Raw genomic sequence first — 15,402 nt, 5'->3', positions numbered from 1 at the left:
CCAATGGCTCAGTTCCCATGTTATAGCTGGGTGAACTGGAAGTGGTGTTTCAGTGTGGTATGGAGCGAGACTTGAACTCATGACCTTAAGGATGCTGGTAGTAGCTTAAAAACATACAAGCAAAAAATGTTGGGAGGCAAAGGGATGGATCCAAAATACAGGGAAGCCTTCTTTGATGGGAGGAGATCTACCCTGCCAAGTTGGTATGTACAGGAACAGCTGTGGTTGCTGGCGTTCACTTGCCAGTGTCAGGAGGTGATGGAGCTGTCACAGCAGATCCAGGCAGTCCTCCAGCAGCTCTGGGAGACTCAGCAAACAGGGTGGGAGGTGCAGTTGGATTGGCAGAAGCAACCATCTTGGTTAGAGAAGCAGCAAAAAACATCTCCTGGAAATCCTAAGCATCAGTGGCCACAGGTGCTGTGAAGGAAAGGGCTATTTTGGGTTCCAGAAGCCTCAAGCTCACCCGTAGATATGTGATGTGTGTGGTCAGATGGAACACATCTGAAGGGCTTGCCCTATGCAAACTGGGATGTAAACTGGCTGGGGGGGTAGGAAGGGGCAGACCCTGGGAGAAAAACCACAGAAGATTGACCTATGGTCAAAACATGGACAACAGGGATGTATTTTGGGAGTGAGGATGTTGGACATAGGAAAAGGTACTTCCCTCATAAGAAACTGAGGTGCTCCAATAGAAACGAGAAGGGCCAGGAAAGTAGAGGGAAAGGATGGACTGCCCCACGGCGCAGAAAGTAAGGCTGTAGTTGCTCCCCAAGCCACAGGGGGGACGTAATTGGGGAACAATATTGTTGCCACAGAGATGAACACGGATTAGAGACAGTCCATGGTAGCAATTGAGGAAAAGGTCCTGCACTGCCACGCACAGCCACAAGGGGATGCACTGGTGGTGAGTCACTTCTTCTGCAGCTGTCTTTACTTGATCTTAAATAAGAATGGTTCTAAGTAACTGAATACAAAAACAGAAACAAATACAGATACAACTTAGTATTGAAAACCAGCACACTTAAAAAAGCTAATAAAAACAAATCTAAAATACCTATAATGAAATGCTGAAATCTTGAAATGCTCTCCCCACTCCCCAATTACAAATTTATATTTTAAATTCAAATCTAGGATTTATATTCAGTCTCTCCTTTGAAAAGCAGATTAACTTTGAATTAAATTCTATTTTGTCAGTCATTTTATACATTAAATATTCTTGGATATTAAATGAAAGACACAATAGAAAATTCAGGCATAAATAGATAGTCTACTCCATCCTTATCCAAATACCATTATTTTAATACTGGGACATTGGAACTTTTTTTTACCTAGTCAGAGTTATCCTATTTGCACATGAAATAGCAGTGGTAACTACCTTTCTAAATGTTTTTGTTGTATCCTTCAGTGCTGAAAATTATGCAGTAGGAATAGCTTTAAGAAATTATCATTGATACCATTCTCTTACACTTTCTCTCCTGACATTTTGGATTTCACCAATGAATTTGCAGAAATACTAAGCAGACATTGATGTCTGAGTTGAACATCAATTTTTTATTGAACTGAGAGGTAAATATTGCTAGACTTGAAGCTCTTGTCAATATTGACCTTGTGACAAAATAAATCTTAATGTCCATTTAAATACAGTCAATGTGTGTTTTTCAGCTTGTCTTTTACTGTTTTCTTTGTCCTAACATTGTACAAACATCTAATATTTCAATAGTAACAACAATTTAAGTATCATAAATAACTATGTAATGTAAGAAAGATAATGCATTACTACTACCTCTAGAGGTCATACATTGTATGACACAATCCAATCTAATGCTTTTAGTCAGGTTTTCTCCTTGCAGGGCTTGAACCTGCCCTTCACTTATGTCAATGGCAGAGCTGTCATTGACTTCAGCGGTTCAGGATCAGGACATTAGAGCATTATATCTATCAACATTGCAAAACAAAGAAATAACCCAGACAGATCACAGTAACAGAACACTGTCTCACACTACAAATGCAATTATACAAGCATAAAAATGCTTAGAAAAAAGTGTAGAAAATAGTATACTCAAATTTTATTTTTCAGCTTCTAGACTTAAATCATATTCCTGTATGAGGCTTGAAAGACAAGATCCATGGGCTTAAATTCTGGACAGAGTGGAGGTCTACTTTTTGCAAGGCTTACATCATCATTTGCAACTTCACTGGTATTACATCTTAGCCAAAATTCTAAAGAGGAACAATCCCTATTAACCTTATTAATAACATTATCCTGAAACCATGCTCATCACAGTGGTTAATCAAGCCATTTTCAGTGCATTAAGCACCATGAATGTTATCTGTCACATGTGGCACCTTTTCCCTGCTGTTTTTTTTTATACACAAAACAAACATATTCTTTTGCTGTGAATTATCTTTATTTTAAATTAAGAATGCAACAGAACAAGAATTTTAAAAAGTAAGGTGTCCAAGAGAAATCAATCTTTATGTCTCTGCTGTATTAGGGCATATCAAATTAGAAATTACCTCTGCATCAGGAAGGCATACTCCTCTTAAGGTAAAGTATGCAGAAAATAAATAACAGACACAAGCTCTTTCTTGTAAAGTGGGGAGGCTCAGAATTTCCTATGCAATTTAGGAGAGCAATATACAGTATACAAAACAAAAAACTTCAAAGAAAATTTAATACACAATAGAGTTCTAATCTTATTGCAGCTTCAGTACCTGTTCCCTCTCTGGATATGATTTGTACAAATGTTAGTGTCCTCTAAACGTCAAAAAATGTCTTTCTGTCACACCACAAATAACCTTGTTGGATACATCTACAGAGAAGATAAAGTGTACAGCTTTCGCCTGGGTGAAACTTTTGTGCTTCTTGAGATGCAGAATAAAAAGTAAGCAGATGTTCACACATGACGAGCTGTGATCCAAGATGTCATCCTTTTACTAGAAATACTCAGTCTCACACAGCTATCCTTGGGGATGCTTGGACCTATGGAAGATTTACAAGGTAGTCAACATACTGATGGAAAAAACAGAAGACCTTATCTGCCCCTCTCAAAGACTCTGCAAGCCTCTGAGTAAGAAGTATAGTAAAGTCAGCCTATTCAGAATACATTCCTTATTTATTCTGTTTGCTATTTTTAATCACAGTCATTTTATTTTGCAAAGAGTTCCTGTCCTTAAATTATTGCGATTCTTCCTTTGATCCTACAGTCATTTCCATAGAACTTAAACTCCCTACAAAGCCTTTTCTTTCCTATTTCTGGTAGAGAAGTCCTATTTTTTAATCAAACACCTTCTAGATAAAACTCAGACTGTGGGTCACAGTATTGTTTAATTCAAGCATTTACTTCTCTCCAGTGAAGTACATGTTGCAGGCTGAAGTACCAAACTGAGGATTCACTGTCATGTTGGGCTGAGGAATAAAGTCTGAAAAATGATGATTGAAAATAAGAACTAGTTAATTCTGGCATGTTTCTTTTCCTTTTTTCCCTATGGAAATCGAATGGGAGTTGAGCACCTAAATCCCTTAGGCTCCTTTGGAAAATCTTAGCCTGTTCATATAGTCATTATAATGAGAAAAAAATAGTAACTGCTTGATACAATATACAATCATTTTAATTGAATCGTAGTTAAAATTGTATTTAAGAAGAATACTCTTCCCTTATGTAACTTATGTTTTGGGGACCTTTTCAAGTCACTTTGACTTTAGTTATTTGGGCTATTTATAGCATTAATGTGGAAAAAAAATCTGTATCAATAGTTTATAAAGATGTTTAATATAATACCATATTACGCACACATAAAACCAGCTAAAAGAACACTATTGACATTAAAAATATCAAGCATTCAAAGCAAAGGAAATGCCAGAATTAAGGGAAAAACAGGATGTGATCATGTAATTGAAGACAGTATTATAATGCCTAACCACATGGTGGCTGAACTAAGGTTGCACAGGCAACCTTAATTCTGGCATTTTTTAACTTTTGACTGCTTCACTTTGCAACCTTAATGTTATTTTCACGTATTTCTTTTTTTGTGTAATTTCTTAGTTTTTCTTTTTTAAAAAACCTAACTAAAAACACAAATTCCATCATATAGCATCATACTGACACCAAAACTGGTCAGCAGCAGCCCTGGAACCTTTAGATCCACAACACAAACCTCTGCCACTTGAGCTAACAGAATAACTGAGAGCAGTAGTAGGTTGTCATCCTCTCTAAGGACCAGCACTAGATGGGTCTAGGACACTTTGCCAGTGGGTTTCACAGATCTTTGCTGACAGCAGAGGAATGGTGAGACTCAGGAATCTTGGATTCCATTCCAAACTCTGGATGGGACTGGTTTCAGAGTAACAGCCGTGTCAGTCTGTATTCGCAAAAAGAAAAGGAGTACTTGTGGCACTTTAGAGACTAACCAATTTATTTGAGCATAAGCTTTCGTGAGCTACAGCTCATTTCATCGGATGCATGGGACTGTAACTCTTCTATCCATTGCCCCTAAGCCTGACCACTTCCACTCATTCTTTGCAAATTGGCCCAGTTCTGCTCCTTCCCCACCCCTGGTTCCTTGTCCCAGTCTGTCTCCACTACTCGGGCATCTCATCCCCGTCTCCTTGCACAGCAAGTCCTTCTCTCACCCCTCCAGATTCCTCATCACAGTCTTCCCACTCCCAGTCAGTCTCCTTGCCCAGCCAGTCCCAGTTTTCATCCTCATCCAATCAGTATCTCTCTTACATCCCAGCCTCTAGGTGCATACTCCCCATCCCCACTGGCTCCCAGTCTCTCTCCCTGGGTTCCTTGTTCAATCTCAGTCTGTCCTCTTCTCTCCTCTGCCTGGATCCTTGTCCCAGTCTTTCTGCCCAGCCAGTCCCAGTTCTCCCCACTCATACTGATTCCTCATCAGATCTGTTTGTCTTCCTCCTTCCCCGACCCACTGGTTCTCAGTCCCAGTCTCCAACCCAGCTGCTCAACTGATCTCAGTCTCCATCCTCGGCTCCAAGTCTTCTTGCCCAGAAACTCGTATTTGCCTTTGACACCCAGTCCCATCTTCTTCCTCAACCAGTCCTAGTCTCCCCCAACCCAACTCCCAGGTCCTGTTTCCCTTGCCTCCCAAGCTCCTTGCCCTAGTCTGCTCCCCACCCACAGCCAAGGTCTGGCTCTTGTCCCATCTTCATTCAAATCAGGTATCTTCCACCTTCACACTGCCTGGGCCCAGCAGGTGGTCATTGAGAACACAGGAGAGACAGTCTCTTTGACTTCATTTCAGGTGTCCAGACCCAAGCCTTGAGCTGCAATTGCAGGGAGTGTCCTGCTCAGCTCCTGGGCTTGGCATGCCCAGTGAAGATTGAATCTTGGGGAATTTATTTGCTAAAATCTAAGAAGTCTACACTGAGCATGTGCGAACTGAGATTTTTCAAAGGCTTATAATTTAGCCACAGTTGGGCAGATTTTTATGGGGATGGCAAATGGCCAATCCCTAATACAAAGGCCAGTTTCAAGTTCCCGCTCCAAATCGGGGTGGGGGGGCACTAGAGCTTTTCAAAGGACAGGTCACCAGAATGTTTTATGTGCAAAACAATATTTTCTCCGCCCCCCCCCCCCCAGCTTTGTTCTCAGAAACAGACCTATTTTGGCTGAAGTCTTCCCAAAAAATTCAGCCTGAGGCAGTCACCCAGGATGGAAAATTTAAGTTTAAACAGTTACAACGTTTATAAACAACTGACAACGGGATTTTATAGTGGAAGGTGTGGACCTAAACAATAGGCAGTATTATCAGCCTTGCCTGTAACACCTCTATTTTATATAGGCTGTTTCAGACAAACTGAGTCCAAAATGCTTTAGAGCTAGGTTGTGACAAGGTGTTATAAGGAAACCAAGGCACAGACAGATTAAGAGTCCAATTCTGTCATGCATTACCCAGGCTGGATTACTCTAGGAAAGGTTACTACTTGTGGGTACAGTTTTGTGCTGTAACTCTAAGAGGCACAGTGCAAACCGTCAACCAATGGCTGAGGGGTTAATGATGGCTTTAAGCCAACCTTGTGCCCTTCCAATTTTAGGCTGCACCATGTGCTGATGACACCTCTGGCATAATCCAGACAGGCCTGGTAGACTACCTAAATGATAACAGACTGTCCCCAGCTCCCTCACCCAGTATCCCTACAGCATTATAGCCTTTGGCCCCACACCTTGCCATCCCAAAGCATCTCTCATGCTGCTGACTCAGTCCTTGGAGAGGGGGCCTGGTAGGCCAGTGCAAGCTGCCTTGCACAAAGCCTGAGGTAGTGTGAACTCTCCCCGGCACGATCTAGGGCTCTATGGGCTCCTCTATCCACAACAGCATACAAGGGTTGAAGCAGAGGACTGTGAATAAGTGTGGCAGAATCTAGGCATAAGTGGCTTGCCCAAAGTCAAGCAGGAAGTTTGTGACAAAAATCAGGAGGGAAAACTCAGATTTTAACGTCCAGTGCTCTGCCTCAACCATATTTGCTCACTTTTTAAACAGAGAAGTATGAGCTTCACAGTTAGATATGGGCAAACTATTCATAGCAAATAATGTATCCATCAAATATACCCTTTTATTCTCTTTTGTGAATTAGCAATGACAGACTGATTTTTATGAATGTACTCATTATTTGTAATTGTTCAACAAACAATTTATGTGGACATTTTTCAACCTTTGAGTGATTCGTGATCTACTTTTTATGCCTTGCTATATCTTTGATTATTCATTTTTAACATGGTATGTGATCAGTGACTATTGTTTCTGCTCCCTGGTCAGATAAGAAACATTATCAGTAGAGATGTGCACTTCCAGCATGAATAGCAAATACTCATATTCACGTGTGAATGCCCATGTTATGTGACTTGTCACTGAAAGCATTAATTATATATCTATGAACATATACTGAACCAGTTTGGCTTTTATATTAAATATATTTTCAAAACTAATTGTGGTATCTATTGGCTATGAATCTTACATTGAAAAAACAGATACTAGTAGCTGTCTGTCTTTTTCTAAACAGTAATTAATCTCCACTTGCAAATGTTACATAAGAACACAAGAACAGCCATGCTATGTCAGATCGATGGTCCATCTAGCCCAGTATCCTGTCTTCCAACAGTGGCCAATGCCAGGTGCTTCAGAGGGAATGAACACAACAGATAATCCTCAAGTTACATTGTTACACTTATTCTACATACACACTCAAAACACAGGTACAAACATGGAGTAGATTGAGTAGATGAACTCAGGGTGGTAAGCATTGACTCCAAAAGAACAACTCAAATGACTAAGTGAGAGTTGCTGGGTGCTGAGCACTTGTGAAAAGAAGACCACTGATTTATATGCCTAAATAGCTTCCAAAACATATGCATCTAACTTTGAAAAAATTGGCCTTGCTTTTTTCTTACTTCTTGTTAAAATCTAGATTTTGGTGGAGTCCACGCAAAAAAAATCTATGAAGAAATAAGCCACCTTCCAGAAGGTCCTCTCAGGTCAGTCTTCCCATGCTCCAGCTTATACAACCGACCCAGACTTTAGCACTCCTATTTAGAAGGTATTGTTTCTGGTCCAAGATTTTGGAGAAGTCATCACTGCATGCAAAGGTTTGGGTAACAAAAGCAAATTTGTGCCTTCCTTTATAGGAAGTTTGTGTTCATTCCTATGTCCTAAGATAGATGTTTGATAGTTTTGAAATGTGAATGAATCCATTTTGTCTATGCCTGTCTTTTTATCTGTATATTATTCATACAGATAAATTGCCTCAAAAATAATGTTATTTCATGCAACAGTGAGTATAACATTGTTGTTGTCATTGTGTTGGTACCATTGGAAATATATTTGATTGTTGTAATGTCATACAGTAGTTATTGCAGTTTCAACCTTAGTAAGGATTTTTGTTTGTTTGTTTCATTTTTCAAAAAATCCCTTTTCAAAATGATAAACATGTAACTTTTGGTAAATATGTTTGTTAATTACAAAGTAAGATTTATCTCAGGGAATTACCTGATCAGTACCACAATAGCATGGTGAAGGAACAGCCTCAAGCTTCTCTCTCCCCACACTAGCGTAGAGACAGCATCTAATAAATATAACATAGCCCCATATATGAGTTTTTTTCTTAAGCCCTTAGCTGGAATAATATAGCCCAAGTGTCAGGAAACAAGAGACTGGATGAAAATATCAACTTTCATAAAAAAAAAAGTTTCTAGTCTTCATGGCTGTGGAGAAAAGTTTGAAAATCTGAAGGAAGAGTATGCTGAAGGCTCAGAAGCCAGATGGCCAAATAAATAAATAAATAAATAAAATCGCAAATCTGTTTCTCATAGCTCTTTTAATACAGTCTCATGATTTTTTGAGACTTGACCTGTGGTTTTGTTTGTTTGTTTGTTTGTTTGTTTTTTGGCTCCTTGACATCAGCAATACTGTATAAGAATTTTGGGGAAAAAATATTTTCTACATTTTGATTAAATTTCTCCATGACACCTATAAAATCAGTGAAACTGCTCACAGAAGGTAGTATTCAACCTGAGTAAGTGTCAGGTTGTGATTTATTATGAAATATTTCAGTATTTGGTATTATCACAGCATTAACCTAGATATCCTCCAAGACCTCCTAGCCCTTTTTTCTAACATAACTTGGGTGATTATTGTGTTTTCAACTAGAGAGAGAAATATAAAGGCTGATCATTTTAGAAAATGCCATCTGGCAGGTCCAGGACTAGAACCCATATCTTCTTATGCACCAATTTCTCCTTCAGGCTTGTTGTCATTAAATAAACACTTATTTCTTAAATACTGCAAAGGAATGTACTGTAGTGTCATCAAAGTCCTTATGTAAGCACTACACTGAGAATGTATTCTGTGTTTATATACACTTTAAAATAATGAACCACCAGAATCTATTACAAAATTTCATTACTAAAGCTTAATCTCTAATAAATCATTAATACTATACCTTACAAACATAAGTAATTGGAATTCTGCAAAGAGTTTTTTTTATTAGGAAACAAAGAAATGCCAAATACTAAGTGTTTTCATAAACAGAGACAATGTAATTCCATTCTGACTGAAATTAGTTTTCATCCTCTAATATTTTGTAAATGCATAGAAATATGTAAACTTTATTCTCCATTGTGTGTTCCCCACATTTCATTGGCTTTAGGAAGAAATCTGGGTAAGTAGTTTGAAGGAAATAGTTAATTAAGTAAGCCTAAAATGTTAAAACACTCTATTAAACTGCATCCCAACATTTTATTAGAAAATGTATCCATGCGTGCCTGGTGTGGCAACACTTGATTCAATGTTAAAAACTTAATTACCTGAGTACTGGAATTCTAGACACCAACTCTGTCTTGTGCTCTGAAAACTCCCACTGATGCAGTCATAGACTGGGGGACACAAGGATTGCGCAATTGGAACCTTCAATACTTAGCATTTTCTTTTGCATGTTTGTTGAACAACATTACTTTTCACTAGTTTACAATTCATTAAGCAGGTGTAAGGCTTTGTTTTTGTGGAACATTGGTCCACCTTCTGTGCAGGAGAGGGGGCTATACAGGTTGGAGGGCCTTAATTTCAGCAGAACAGGAACCAAACTTCTAGACAGTTATACTAGCAAAGAGGGGGTTAAGCTATCCTCAAAAGGAGGAGGGAGAGCAAATGAGTGCTCATTTAACCCAAAATCAGGGTGTTGAGAACAAAATTAACCAAGGCAGCAAGAGACAGGAAGAGAAGATATTCTTTAATTGTTCCTACATCAATGCCAGGAGCCTGGATAACGAACAAGAGGAATTGGAATTGCTCACTTATAAGCATAAATTTGACTTATTTGGTATGAGTGAAAGTTGGTTAGAAGATCAGTCTGTTTGGAATGTTAAAATAGCTGGTTTTAACCAATTTAGGAAGGACTGAGTAGACAAAAAGGGAGGGAATTAACTCTGTCAATACCTGTTTTTGAGACACCGGCAACTCAGAAGCAAATGATCTTGAATGTATGTGGATCAATGTTCTAACAGATAAAATATCTGATGGGGTACTAGTTGGTCTCTGCGACAGCCTACTAAATCACACTAGAAGATAGGATGACCAACTCCTTAAGCAGCTATCTATAATGTGTATTAAAAAAGCTGCAGAATCATGGGGCACTTCAATCTGAGTAACACATGCTACCAGTACTAAAACATCCTCAGAATTTCTAAATATCAAAACAAAATCTAAATAAAAAACAACCGTTTTCTAACTCCATCCAAGATGGGGGAATTCTATATTAGACCTCATCTTGAAAGATAAATGAGTGCAGGGTAGTCCTATAGCCTGTGTTATGCAGGAAGTCAGACTAGATAACAACAGTTCGTCCCTTCTGGCCTTAAAATCTATGAACTGCCCATTTACTATTTAGCATTCTTTTCTTCATGTTTGTAGAATGACATTACTTTTCAGTGTGGAGCAGTGCAGAGACCTCCTCCTCTCAAAAAAAGACCTGATTGGTAAAGGGAAGCAAAGGGCACTACCCACTAGCTACCTGCCACAGATAGTCTTCTATTGTGGGTGCAGGAGACTGGCTGACAGACTGATGAATGTTCAACGTGGGGAGAAATGTCCATCCCCCAAAAAGACAGGAGGTTGATTGCCAGTGACTTGAGTTTCACAAGTAGGGATATCACTTCAAAACTGAGAGGGAGTTGACTGGGAATCACCTGGATGACTTTGGACCAGTCAGCTGGCTGGGGGCTGTAAAGAAACGATTTCAGCTGTGCAGCCTTGGAATTTTGCTCCAGGAAGGAGGAAGAGGAGGAGAGGCAGCAGCTGTGGCATTGAGACAGAAAGCTGCTTGAAGCCAGGAGGACAGTCTGGACTAACACAGCAGCCATGGAAAGTGGAATGAATCTATGCCCCAGGACCAAGGACTCATCATTCTGAGCTCACTTCTCACTCTAGCGTCAGAGCGCACAGAGCTTGGAAGATAACATGGTCCAGGATGGAGACACAGAGGTTTGTACTACCTGGACTTCAAATTGGGGCAGAGAGCATCAATCTGTATATCTAGGCGCTGGGGACTCAATACATTGTGCTATTGTTGTGGAAGATATATGTAAAAAGAAAAGGAGGACTTGTGGCACCTTAGAGACTAATCAATTTATTTGACCATAAGCTTTCGTGATCTACAGCTCACTTCATCGAATGCATACTGTGGAAATGAGCTGTAGCTCACGAAAGCTTATGCTCAAATAAATTGGTTAGTCTCTAAGATGCCACAAGTCCTCCTTTTCTTTTTGCAAATACAGACTAACATGGCTGTTACTCTGAAACCTGAAGGTATATGTGTAACTCCCATTAGGTGTGTCTTTCTGAGGATCATCCCTGCTATTCCCTGAGGTTTCAGCCTCCTCCCTCATCTGGATAAAGGCATTGTTCTATTGAGAAGTGTGTCATCTGTGACTGAGGATTAACTCTTGCCACCCCAAAAGCAGGGGTGTTTAATCAGAGTCACATAACTTGGGATAACCAACCCTGGGGGAACCCTACAAGTCTGAAATCTGAAAGTTGTTGGAAAAAGAAGAGCTGCTGCCCTTCCCCACAGCCACCTTTCTTTCTCTCTTCCCCTTTCTCTCCCCGCCCCCTTCTTTCTTTTGATTTATATAAGGCAGGACACGTGGTCTCAGCTCAGCCTTTTCCCCTCTTCAAAATTCCACTTCTCAAGGCAGCTACACAGGATAAAAGAAGTCTTCTTAAAACAAACAGTAGAAAACTCAAGTTCCCACAGGGTTCCATTCTTAAAACAATCAATTTTAAAAATATTAGTACCTTTGCCAGTAAAGAGTCCGACAGACAGACACGCACATGTAGCTCCTCCCAAGCAAAACTCTTACCTTATCCCAGGGTACCCAGAGTGTTCAGGCTCCTCAAGATGAGCATGTCCAGAAATCTGGAATTCTGAAAAAGATATGGCATAGCAGGAAACAGTAGTGTTGTGCAGGGTCCCTCCACCCCCAGGTGGCCCCCTCAAACAGCCTCTTGGAATTTACATCCCTGTAAAATGATCTGTGGAGACCCTGGCGGGGGGGCACTGGTAGAGCCCCATTGCTGAAGACAGCTAGTTGGAAATTCTCCAACAGAACAATTTTCGGTCAGAATGCCAATTAGTTGAAATTGAAAGGTTTTGATTTTGACAAAGGTCTGATGCAACACAGCCTGGTTTCCTGCCAGTTTGTCCACTTGGGTCCCCTGCAGCTCACCTGGTGGGCTGCTGGGGAGCTGGGGGTTCCAGGCTATAGACTGCCTCAAAGTCATTAACCCCAGGGCTTCCAGGATTTGCAGCTCCAGAGCAGCCAGCCAGGCAGACTGGTCCAGAGTCATGGGCTCCAGGACTTTCCCTGTCACAGAGAAATGTTTGGCTCTAAATCACAATGGAACCAAATTTTGAAATATCAAAATTGTCCATGAAATGGAATTACCTATGTCTGCACAGCTCTATTGCTGAGCCATATGGAAGGGTCTGGTAGCAATAAGTAGTGACCACTCCAAACTTTGGATCCTTTAAGGCAAAAAATAAGATCCTGTATAGAATATCAAAAAGTTACACTTAATGTGAAAATAAATGACACACAATAATAAGGATGTTATTACAGATGAAACAAACAACACAATAGCAATCACCTTCTTATCTCCACAAGCAATGCCATCCAAAGGTATGCCACTGGGTGCCAAGCCCAGAGTTGACCGAGCAATGGCTCAGGGAGAACAGCTGGTTCATCGGCATGGTGGTTTTGTGCGTGAAGGAGTAGTAGCAGAGCAGGGATAGTATGATGATGAGAATGGGAAGGAGCAGGATGTGCTAGAGGAATAGCAACAAGAGGAGCATGCCATTCTGGAATTCCAGGAAAGTAGACTCTGGAAAAAGTCTTAAAGTCATCAGCATCCTCTCACACAATTGCTATCAATGTGCTACTCTAGGTTATTATTATGCCTAATACAGAGGTACCTTGAGACCCTAATCAAGGATAAGCCCTATTTTGCTAGACACCATGTACATATATAGAGACCTCCCTGCCCTAAAGAGTGTACAGGATTTATACATATGGCAGGTTGCTTTTAGATTTACATTGCATTGATACCACTTATTCTTTGTGTCCTGACTTGCCAGAAAACAGCACAGACTCTGTTTTACAGCCTAGATTAAAGTATTTGAATGTGAGCAGCAGGATTTTTTCTAGTTCTCTCCCCAAGTAGTTAATCTTTGATTAGGTTACTATCAGTTGCCCTTCTTTTTTGGTCCCATCTTTGGGTTCTCATCTCCACTATCATTGCAATGTGCATATGCATCCCTATGGATCCAACCCAGAACCTCCTGCTTCTGGTGAGGAATCTATAATGTGTCTGCAAAAAGAAAAGGAAAAAGCTTATTTTTACCACCTTAGGTTAAAAACTTTCCCAAGGTACAAACTTTGCCTTGGCCTTGAACAGTGTGCTGCCACCACCAAGTGTTTTAAACAAAGAACAGGGAAAGAGCCCACTTGGAGATGTCTTCCCCCAAAATATCCCCCCAAGACCTACACCCCCTTTCCTGGGGAAGGCTTGATCATAATCCTCACCAATTGGTTCAGGTGAACACAGACCCAAACCCTTGGCTCTTAAGAACAATGAAAAATCAATCTGGTTCTAAAAAGAAGAATTTTAATTAAAGAAAAGGTAAAAGGTAAAATCAGGATGGAAAATACTTTACGGGTATTTAGATTTAAAACACAGAGGATCCCCTCTGGGCAAAACCTTAAAGTTACAGAAAACAGGAATAAACCTCCCTCTTAACACAGGGAAAATTCACATAAAACAAAAGATAAACTAATCCGCCTTGCCTGGCTTACCTATACTGGTTGAAATATTGGAGACTTGGATTAGGATGGGTTGGAGAAGATGGATTTCTGTCTGGCCTCTCTCAGTCCCAAGAGAGAATAAACACATAAACAAAGAGCACAAACAAAAGCCTCCCCCCCCCAAGGTTTGAAAGTATTTTGTTCCCTTATTGGTCCTTTGAGTCAGGTGCCAGCCAGGTTAGCTGAGCTTCTTAACTTTTTACAGGTAACAGGATGTTACCTCTGGCCAGGAGGGATTTTATAGCACTGTATACAGAAAGGCAGTTACCCTTCCCTTTATATTTATGACAAGTACGTATGGCACCTTAGAGACTACCAAACAAATTTATTTGTTAGTCTCTAAGGTGCCACAAGTACTCCTTTTCTTTTTGCGGATACAGACTAACACGGCTGCTGATCTGAAACCTTTAATGTGTCTGTGTCTGGTGCAGCTGAGCAGTTCTCCAAAAAGGCCCCACCTCTTCCAAGTACTTTCGCTGATCACATGTAGCTTTCATTATCACCTGGCAATAAGTCCTACACCAGTGACAGTCCAATATCTTACAACATTGCTGAGCTAGAAACTGAAGGTTCATATCCCCCAAAATTGTAGATTTCCAGCTTTCCATTGTGACATACATCACTTGATTAAAGCCTGGGGTTGTCCAGAGATGTTGGACTTGAAAGTAGAGTTGTTGGTTTTTTTTAATATTTTTTTCTGCTTTTGGGTTGGTGGCTGACCTGAAACAGGATTTTTTCTAGCTAAAAGGTTTTTCTTGACATTTTTAATATATTGTTCAACCCCAAACTGTTGTGTTTTGGTTTGTTTTGTTTTGGGGGGGGGGAATAAACTATTTGAAAATTTTTGTTTGCCCCACTCTACTTGAAAGACATTATGTTCTTATTCCCAAGTCCCCTCCAAAAGTATTTAAATTTAATAGTTTTAGGCTTAAATTTTCAAAAGTGATGCCTCATCCTCAGATACCTTAAAGTGGTCTAATTTTTCAGCAAGTGCTGAGCACCGGCCTTCTAAAAGTAACATTTATTGTAGGCAGAACATGGCTTTCCAAAATAAAATGGAAACAATTGTATTGATGCCCTGCCTTATTAGTTTCCTGGAAATAAAATGTTTCTTTCACATTTCAAAGCAAATTGATTTGGTGAGTCTGTCTCATCTCTTTCTTTCTCTCTCATTCTCTCTTTGACTAGGCTGATCATTTGAATAGTAACTCCAAATGCATGTGCCTTACACCTATTTACTTTAAACAGTGACTTTCATGTTCACCATGTAAATCGAATGTATTTTCAATTATAGTGGTTGGGAACCATAATCTCTAGACTAGTTATCAAACTAATTTTTCTCAGTACAGTACCTCTATTCAACCCATTTACTATACTGGTTTTACAATACTAGCAATAACAGGTATTTGCAGAGTTATGTACAGCCCAAATATATGTTTATTAAGGTTTTAAATGTGTCTTTGGCTGGTCTGATCATTCAAACATCCCTATGAAATGCTCAAAAATGATTCCCATTAACTGCCTTGCTATC

The sequence above is a fragment of the Eretmochelys imbricata genome, chromosome 2, assembly GCF_965152235.1.
Source record: "Eretmochelys imbricata isolate rEreImb1 chromosome 2, rEreImb1.hap1, whole genome shotgun sequence".
Taxonomy (NCBI): Eukaryota; Metazoa; Chordata; order Testudines; family Cheloniidae; genus Eretmochelys; species Eretmochelys imbricata.
This window is presented reverse-complemented; position numbering follows the sequence as displayed.